Here is a 9,025-nt window from a genome sequence, read left to right as displayed (position 1 = left end):
GGAGGGGGAGGGAAATGGGAGGCTGGGAGGAGGTGGAAACTTGTTTAGATATAATAGAAATTTAATAAAAAAAAAAAGAAGGAGGCTGAGGACCTCTCCCTCCTGATCCTCTAAAGGGAAAACTCTTCGTGCAGGACAGAAAAACATTCCCATGAATGATCACGTCCACTGAGATTTTTGTTCAGTAGTTGCCCTAACTATTTCCTCAGTCATGTTAGAGGTATATTCTGCCCCATTCACCACACACATTCCTTTCTTCACTTGGGTGTTCAGTCATGAATTTCATGACAAAATGTATTACATTGAGCATGGCCCTATGTGTTGAATATGAATTATGACTTGGTCCTTGAGTGGATCCTATTTTAGGAGAGAGACAGAGACGTACGTAAAACAAGCAAAAGAATACCCCAGGTATGGTGACAGCTATCCATACAGGCAACAACACAAAGGAGTTAGTTAACGTGTTAAAGGAAACGTCTTTTGAGGAGTTTAGAAGTTGACTGGAACAACACACTCTAGGCAGAGACAGCAGAGTCATACACGGCCATATAGTGGCCAGGGCTCTCCAAGATCTGTACACATCACAGCACATGCAGGGAGACTATGATTTAAATGGAGTGTGTGAGCTGGAGAGGTAGGTAAAGAAGCGCATCCTGAAGCTCCCTAGTGTAATACTATAAATTGTGAAGTCGAAAATCATAAAAATGATAGAAAATTCTCCAGTGCTGTTTTTTGTTCTAATGCATTATGTATGTTAAAGTCCAAATACTCATCTGAAATAGATAATATTTTTAGCCTTATTTTCCACATGAGACAAGAGAAGCTAACTAAAGGATCCATGGTAGTTCACAGAGCTCTTTAGCAGGAGAGCTGGACTTTGAACCGTGTCTGTCTACAAGATGCATATCCTAATCACTACACTCATGATACGTGCCAGGCATGAAGCAGACCAGAGCAAAGAAAATCAGATCTTTACCCTGAAGGATCACGAGGTTTAGGGGAAGAGGGCTCAGAAACGTGTGTGCATAAGGCACAGTGCTAGGAAACCCTGTGGCTCTAGACTTTCTTTGACTTTAAACCAGTCTTTGTCCCTGTCCACTGATTATTGTTGACACTTCTCCTAACGCCTCCCTCCTCTGCTGCCAATTTAGCCTTTCCCCTGCGTTCTGCTGTGCCACTTGCAGGCTTTTGCCTGTGGATGTTACAGCCAGATCCCCAGGCCTTCCCTCCAGGCACTGAACCACTGGCTGCCCACTGGCCTTAGCCCCTGTGAGAAAGATTTGGACATTTTCCATGAACAACAAATTCCACAGAAACTCTTGTCGCCATAGCAACAAGGATAAGCTGGTAGCTGTCTTTTAATCCCTGGCCTGGTGAGCACAGCAATGAGCCAGGAAAGCAGCCCTCGGGAGCAGGTGTCACCCACTTTCCCTCAGTTGTGTGGGGAGGGGCAAATCTGTCCTGTCTGTACTGCTGAGGGCTGAAAAGGAAAGAAAAATCAAAAGCAGCATGGTCAACCCATCCTTGCTGCTTTAAGCAGCCTCAACTATTTACAGACACGCAGAAGGCGTGGTTTTGTGCAGAAAGAGGAAGTAGAAAGGAAGTAATTTACACTGACTTGGTCAGAAAGGTGCCATTAGTTGTAACAGCTGTTCACTTTTGTTCCTCATGTGCCACATGCTAGACTGTATGATGATCACTTTTATTAAATCCGTAAAAACATTCTGTAAGGTAGATGTAGTAACACAATTTTACGTTTTCAAAATGGTGATCAGAGACAGCAGATAATAATCTCAAAGAAACATAGCTTCCAAAGGGTAGAGGAAAATCTCATCTTCTGAACTGCCTGACACTAAGCCTTGTTTTTTAACTTGTTTTCTATATTGTACTGACTTGTAATCCCTACTAGAAATACCTGCATAGGTTTTCGTCTACTGGGGATTAATATGATGTCACTGACAAAGAAAACAGTGTATAAGGGGGCAAGATCATGTACTATGTCTCATATTTGAAATGATGGATAGTACATTATGCCATGTACAATCTGCAATCTAGTGCTTAACAATATTGCTAGGATCAACCCTGATCCAAAAGAACAGGGTACTTCAGTCCTTAGCCCAGGCTCATTCTACTTCCCAAATTACACCAATCCATATGTGGTCCACCAGTTACAGAAAGAACGGATATGGCTACTCTGGTGTTTGGGGGAAAATCAAGTTTCCTGGCTCAGATTAGCCCAAGCCTGCTCCCATAGGTAAACAGGATAAATAGACACCTGTCTGTGAATGACACCAATCACCAGCTTGAGGAATCCTGCGAAGTGAATGGTCCCACCATCCACATCCCATTGACCTTATAGGACCACTATCATCCTTGACTTTATAAGGCTGGTAAGGCATAATTTTGTACTTTACTGTATATAATTTCTGACTTCTGTTCATTTGATTTAATGATTTATTTATACTATGATGGTGCAGGTGATTGTTAACATTTCAGTGTTTTTGTTTGTTTGTTTGAGGCAGTCACACTTGGAAGCCCAGGTTAGCCTGGAACCCACTATATAGCCTAGGCTGCCCCTGAACTCATGCCTCTACTCCTGACTCAGCCTCACAAATGTTAGAATTGCAGCTATGTATCCCTAATCACTGTGCCCAGTTCTCGTACTTGGAATTTTGATGTTCAATCCTTTTCCAGGCTAGTGATACGCAGCACAATAATTTCTCATGACACTGAGTGTAGTTGCTGGTCCCAGTCCATCACCACATTGAGAAAGGAAACACTATACCCTCTACTGCAGACAGTGATGACAGTATATTTAACATAGATATTCAAGAAACCACATGCAATACTCAGTGCTTTGTTATAAAGCAGGCTTTACATTAGCTAATACTGCCTTTTTTTTTTAAAGTACACTATAAGTAGAGCATGCTAAGGTATGATGTGCTGCCCAATAGATCGGTCTATGTTCACCTTCAACTTAAGACGTTTTCAACTTCTCAGAATTTTATCAGAATGCTGTGCCACCATAAGTAAAGGAGAATCTCTCTGTGTCCAAGCACCGGACATCTGAGCGTACACAATTTTCATTCAATTTCTATGTTTGGGGAATCTCCCAGTTTTAAAACCTAAGAACATGAAAAGGAATATGCTTCTTACCAGGAAACTAATAAACTTGGGAACTTTGCTAAACAAATCAAAAGTTTTCAAACTCTGAAATAATACAGAGGAGCATGTGTATTTTAGAAACCAAAGCATTGGCAGGAACAATAGCTCCGGTGTCGAACAGATGAAGAACACCATGTTACCCATCTGTTTCCTGGAGTACGTCGGGTATATACTTGGGTAGTTGGGCAAATAACAATTGATGAACTATCCCAAGCATTCTCTGTCACCTTTAGCCTTGACTGACCATAAACAGAGTCCCTCACTCTTCTGTGCATTGGACAGCAGGGGAGTTACAAACTGACAAGAATCTACCCGTCAGTCCAATGTTGGATAAAATTCTGACCACTGGGCTTTACTTGGATCTTGTCCCAGCTGGGTTTACCAGCATTGCATTGATTCCTAACCTCTTTCCCATAAACCATTCCCCCATAAACCAGCTGCAGTGTCTTCCTATTGTTTATAATAGCCCTGATTAGATGTCATGAAGAGGTGATTTGTCTCTGATGCAGTAAAACTTCCTTAACCCTGTAATGGACCTAATCTTCTACTCTGAACCCCAGGAGATTCTCTTGAAGTGAGAGGTGTAGTCCCCATCTGATCTGTAATTGACTTGAAACACAGAGGCATTTCTATTCACCGTTCTCTCTTTTTATTCCGTTTCTTTCCCGTATTATTTGTAACTGCCCATTGTTGTCATTGATATAATTAAATCATTTCCCCCTCCCTTTCCTCCATCTAAATCCTTCCATGCCTCCCCTCCTTTTGTACTTTCATGGTCACAGATTTTTCCATTAAATGATGTTCCATAGATACTGGATTTGGAACACTGGGTCTTTCTACTCAGGACTACAACAAAGAATAAGACTTCTCTATCACTCATGGTACTTATGGTTGCGCGAGTCTGAAATTCATTTTCCCACCTTCTCAAGAACAAAGTAGAACTGTGCCAAGCGAGCCAGGCTGTGATGCCCAGGTTCTCTATGCCTCTAGCTGCATCTATTTGTCCTTTTTTTTTCTTTTTTTGGCACAAACTCTATTCCTCAAAGAAGTTTTCTTCACATAGAAGGAAAGATAGCTGTCCTGACTTCAGACCAGCAACCTGGAAGTAAAAAGAAATTTTTCCTGCCAACTCTCTCAGAAAGCTGTCAAGGAGAATTATGATGAAGTCATCCCTGATCTATTCCCTGTGTCTAAAGTGCTCTGTCCAACACATAGGTAATATTCACAGCTGATAGCTTAGGTTAGCTGGCAGGGACCTGAGACTGTGGTCAACATATTTGTACATACTACATAGAAGGTAGTAAGACCATCTTTCTGATAAAACGTAAGTTTGGGGTAACTCTAAGCAAACAAGTGAAAGACCTGTATGACAAGAATTTTAAGTCTTTGAAGAAAGAAATTGGGAAAGAGATCAGAAAATGGAAAGATCTCCAACGCTCTTGGATAGGTAGGCTCAACATAATAAAACGGTAATCCTACCAAAAGCAATCTACAAATTTAATGCAATCACAACACAATCCTTCACAGACCTTGAAAGAATAATACTCAACTTCATATGAAAAAATACAAAATCCCATACAGTAAAGGAACTTCTAAAGGCATCACCATCCCTGACATCAAGCTCTAGTACAGAGCTACAGTAATTAAAACAGCTTGGTATTGACATAAAAACAAACAGGTTAACCAATAGAATCTAATTGAAGACCCTGACATTAAGCCACGCACCTATGAATGCTTGATTTTTGACCAAGAAGCCAAATTGTACAATGGAAAAATGAAAACATCTTTAAGAAGTGATGCTGACATAACTTAATGTTAACATGTAGAAGATTGCAAATAGATCCATTTCTATGGCTATGCACAAAATTCAAGTCCAAGGGTGTCAAAGATCTCAACATAAATTCAGTTATACTGAACATGAGAGAAGAGAAAGAGGGAAACAGCCTTGAACACATGGGCACAGGAGACCACTTCCTAAATATAACCCCAGTAGTATAGACACTGAGAAATAATAAATAAATGGGACCTCCTGAAACTGAAAAGCTTCTGTAAAAAAAAAAAAAGACAGGGTAAATAAGACAAAATGACAGCCCACAGAATGGGGAAAGATCTTCACCAACCCCACATCTGACATAGGGCTGATCTCTATAATATATTAAGAACTCAAGAAACTAGACATCAAAATACCAAATAATCCAATTAAGAAATGGGGTATAGTGGTGCATGTCTTTAATCCAAGCACTTGGGAGGCAGAGGCAAGCAAGTCTCTGTGAGTTCAAGGCTAGCCTGGTCTACAAAGTGAGTTCTAGAACAGGCCAGACTACACTGAGAAACCTTGTCTCAAAAAACCAATAAATGAATAAGTAAATAAATAATTAAATAGGGTACAGAGAAGTCTCAACAGAAGAATCTCAAATGACCAAAAGGCATTAAAGGAATTGCTCAACATCCTTTACTCATCAGGGGAATGCAAATCAAAACAACTCTGAGATATTATCTTATACCTGTCAGATTGGCTGAGATCAGAAACACTGAGGAGAGCTTTATTTTAAAGGATATGGAGTAAGTGGAACATTCCTCTGCTGCTGGTGGGAGTGCAAACTTGTACAACCTCTTTGGAAATCAGTATGGTGGTTTCTCAGACAATTGGGAATCAATCTACCTCAAGACCCAGCAATAGAACTCTTGGACAAAAGCCCAAAGAATGTTCAATCCTACCACAAAGATACCTGCACAACTATGTTCATAGCAGCATTATTTGTAATAGTCAGAACATGGAAACAACCTAGATGCTCTTCAACAGAATAATGGATAATGAAAATGTGGTACATTTACACAATGGAATATTGCTTAGCTGAAAAAAAATGACATCACATCATGAAAATTTCAGGCAAATGGATGGAACTAGAAAAATCATCTTGAGGGCTGGAGAGATGGCTCAGCGGTTAAGAGCATTGCCTGCTCTTCCAAAGGTCCTGAGTTCAATTCCCGGGAACCACATGGTGGCTCACAACCATCTATTAGTAATGAGGTCTGGTGCCCTCTTTCTGGCCTGCAGACATACACACAGACAGAATATTGCATACATAGTAAAAAATAATTAAATAAATAATATATGAAAAATAAATAAATAAATACAAGAAAAGATCTTAAAAAACAAAGAAAAATCATCTTGAATGAGGTAACCCAGACTCAGAAAGACAAGCATGGTATACACTTACTCATAAGTGGATACTAGACGTAAAGCGAAGGATAACCAGGCTACAATCCCTAGCTCCAGAGAAGCTAGGTAACAAGGAGGACCCTAAGAGGGGCACATGGATCACCCTGGAAAAAGGAAATAGATGAGAGCTCCTAGGTACAATGGGGGGGGGCAGGGAAGTGTAGAGGGGAGATGGTGGAGGATGAGAACATGATAGAATAGGGTAGCCAAGTTGTGGGAGTGACAGAGTGGAAGAACAATGAAGGAGATATCTTGATAGAGGGATTCCTCATTAGGTTAGGGAGAAACTTGCTGCTAGAAAAATTCCCAGGAATCCATAAGAATGACCACAGCTAAGAATCTTAGCAATAATGGAGAGGGTACCTGGACCGGCCATCTCCTGTAATCAGATTGGTGGCTACTCTGTCATCATGGAATTTTCATCCAGTAACTGATGGAAGTAGATACAGAGATCCACAGCCAAGCACCAGGCTGATTTCTAGGAGTCCAGTTAAAGAGAGGAAGGTGAGATTTTACTAGCGAGGAGAATCAAGATCATGATGGGAAAATGTACAGAGATGGCTGAACCAAGCTCATGGGAGCTCCTGAACACTAGACCAACAATCGGGGAGCCTGAATGGGACCTAACTAAGCCCGCTACATAGGGGCAACAGTTGTATAACTTGGTTTGTTTGAGGGGCCCCTGGCAGTAGGACCAGGATCTATCTGTGATGCAGGAACTGGCTTTTTGAAGCCCATTCCCTATGGTGGGATGCCTTGCTCTGCCTTGATGCAGGGGGCAAGAGGCTTGGTCCTGCCTCAACTTCATGTGCCAGGCTTTGTTGACTCCCTGTGGGAGGCCTTATCCATTCAGAGGAGTGGATGGGGAGTGGGTAGGAGAAGGTATGTGTGTGTGTGGGGGGGGGGACAGGAGGAGGGATGGGAAGGAGAACTGTGGTTGATATGCAAAATGAACAAAAACTGTCAAATCAAACAGAAAACAGTTAAACAACATTAAAGTGCTATTTCTGGACTAGAGCAGTCTTTGTAAGTATAGCCAAAGGAGACTTGAAAAACTCCACACTATCCTGGGTTGCCTTTTCCCATTCCCTGAAGCTTCAACAGACCTGGGATGAGTAAAGACTTTGGGGGCCTAAGAAAGTTGTCGTTTAAGTCCTTCTGGTGGTTTTCAACTGGAATTAGCAAGGGATGCTACTTTGTGTTCAAAAGTTATGATCAATAAGGGAGTCGCATAAGATTAGGATTTCACAGTTGGAGAAAATAGTAGTAAGAACAGGACCACAGAAAAGGAATGCAAGTAGCTGAAGTGAAAGAAAAATAAGGATTGGCGAAGGATTGGCGACTCTAGATCAGGAGCTATCTGTGTGGCCAATGATTTACAAGGCCGTAACAACACTTAAATCAATAAGGAAGATTTGAAAACTTGAGTGTGTCTAGTGAATAAAACAGGAAATTAAAAGCTGACTAACACAAAAGAAAAGTAAGGAGACATAATCCGAGATGGCATATGCATCCAAGGAGAGGGAATTTCTGTATGCTGAAGGAATAATGGGAACTGAATACGAACAGTGCACAGATTCCACTGCATTGTCTTTTACCTTGCTGAGGCTGGTGTTGTAGCAAAGTGACCTAAACAACAGAATGTAGTATGGTGTTCGCAGGTATGGTGGTGCACGCCTTTAATCCCAAAACTCAGAAGGCAGAGGCAGGTGGATCTCTGAATTCAAAGCCAGCCTGGTCTATAGAGTGAGTTCCATGTAGAAATCCTGTTTCAAAACCCAAAAAATAAATAAATAAATTTAATTAAATTTTATAAGAAATTTTATGGTGTCACCTTTCCGAAGTTAAAAGTCTAAGGCAAGGTGTTGGCAGTCAATTCCTTGTGAGAACAGTAAGGAAGTATCTGTTTTAAGTCCTCTGTGCTTGCAAGTGCTGTCCTTTCTCTGTGCGTACCTATCTATATGTCTGCATGTCCTACTGATCCAGTATTCTCTATGGACTTATGATTCTATAAAGGACTAAAAATCAATAAAAGTCCAGGTCACCAAAAAATCATGGAAAAACATGAGAAGCAACTGTAAGTGAAAAAAGAAAATACAGTTTGAGGCACATAAAGTGTTCTGAAGTCACAGCTAAGGAAAAACTAGGAACCTGGCCGATGATCCATAAAATTCATAAACTGTGTGGAAAGGAGATGTCAAAATTGGTTCAAGTGAGCCAGGATGCTACAAAGTCCTGGGTGTATGGGCAGGGATCAGGATCGGACACAGAGCAAACTTACTGAAATAAAGGAAACCTATCCTCCGCAATAACAGCCAGTGTGGGTATCCACGCTCACTACAGGGGCTACAAAAGTTCACTAAGTACAAAATACTGGACAAAATTTAACAGCGACTTTTAAGAGAGGTGTTTCATTTTTATTGATTGATATTTCTAATTGATTAATTGTGGTAAGAGGAATTAACATGACATCTGTCACCTTAATTGTTTTAAATGCATGTATGGAAAGCACTAGGCATGATGTCCTCAGTGACGTGTGGAAGTGGACAAGGACTTAGGCCTTAGGGAAGTGGCAAGACATTGCATACTATGTGTAGTATAATAGGCAATAATTCCTCAGGTTTCTGGAGTGCTATA

The sequence above is a fragment of the Microtus ochrogaster genome, chromosome X (genome assembly GCF_000317375.1).
Source record: "Microtus ochrogaster isolate Prairie Vole_2 chromosome X, MicOch1.0, whole genome shotgun sequence".
In the NCBI taxonomy this organism is placed as follows: Eukaryota; Metazoa; Chordata; class Mammalia; order Rodentia; family Cricetidae; genus Microtus; species Microtus ochrogaster.
Note: the sequence above shows the minus strand (reverse complement) of the source record.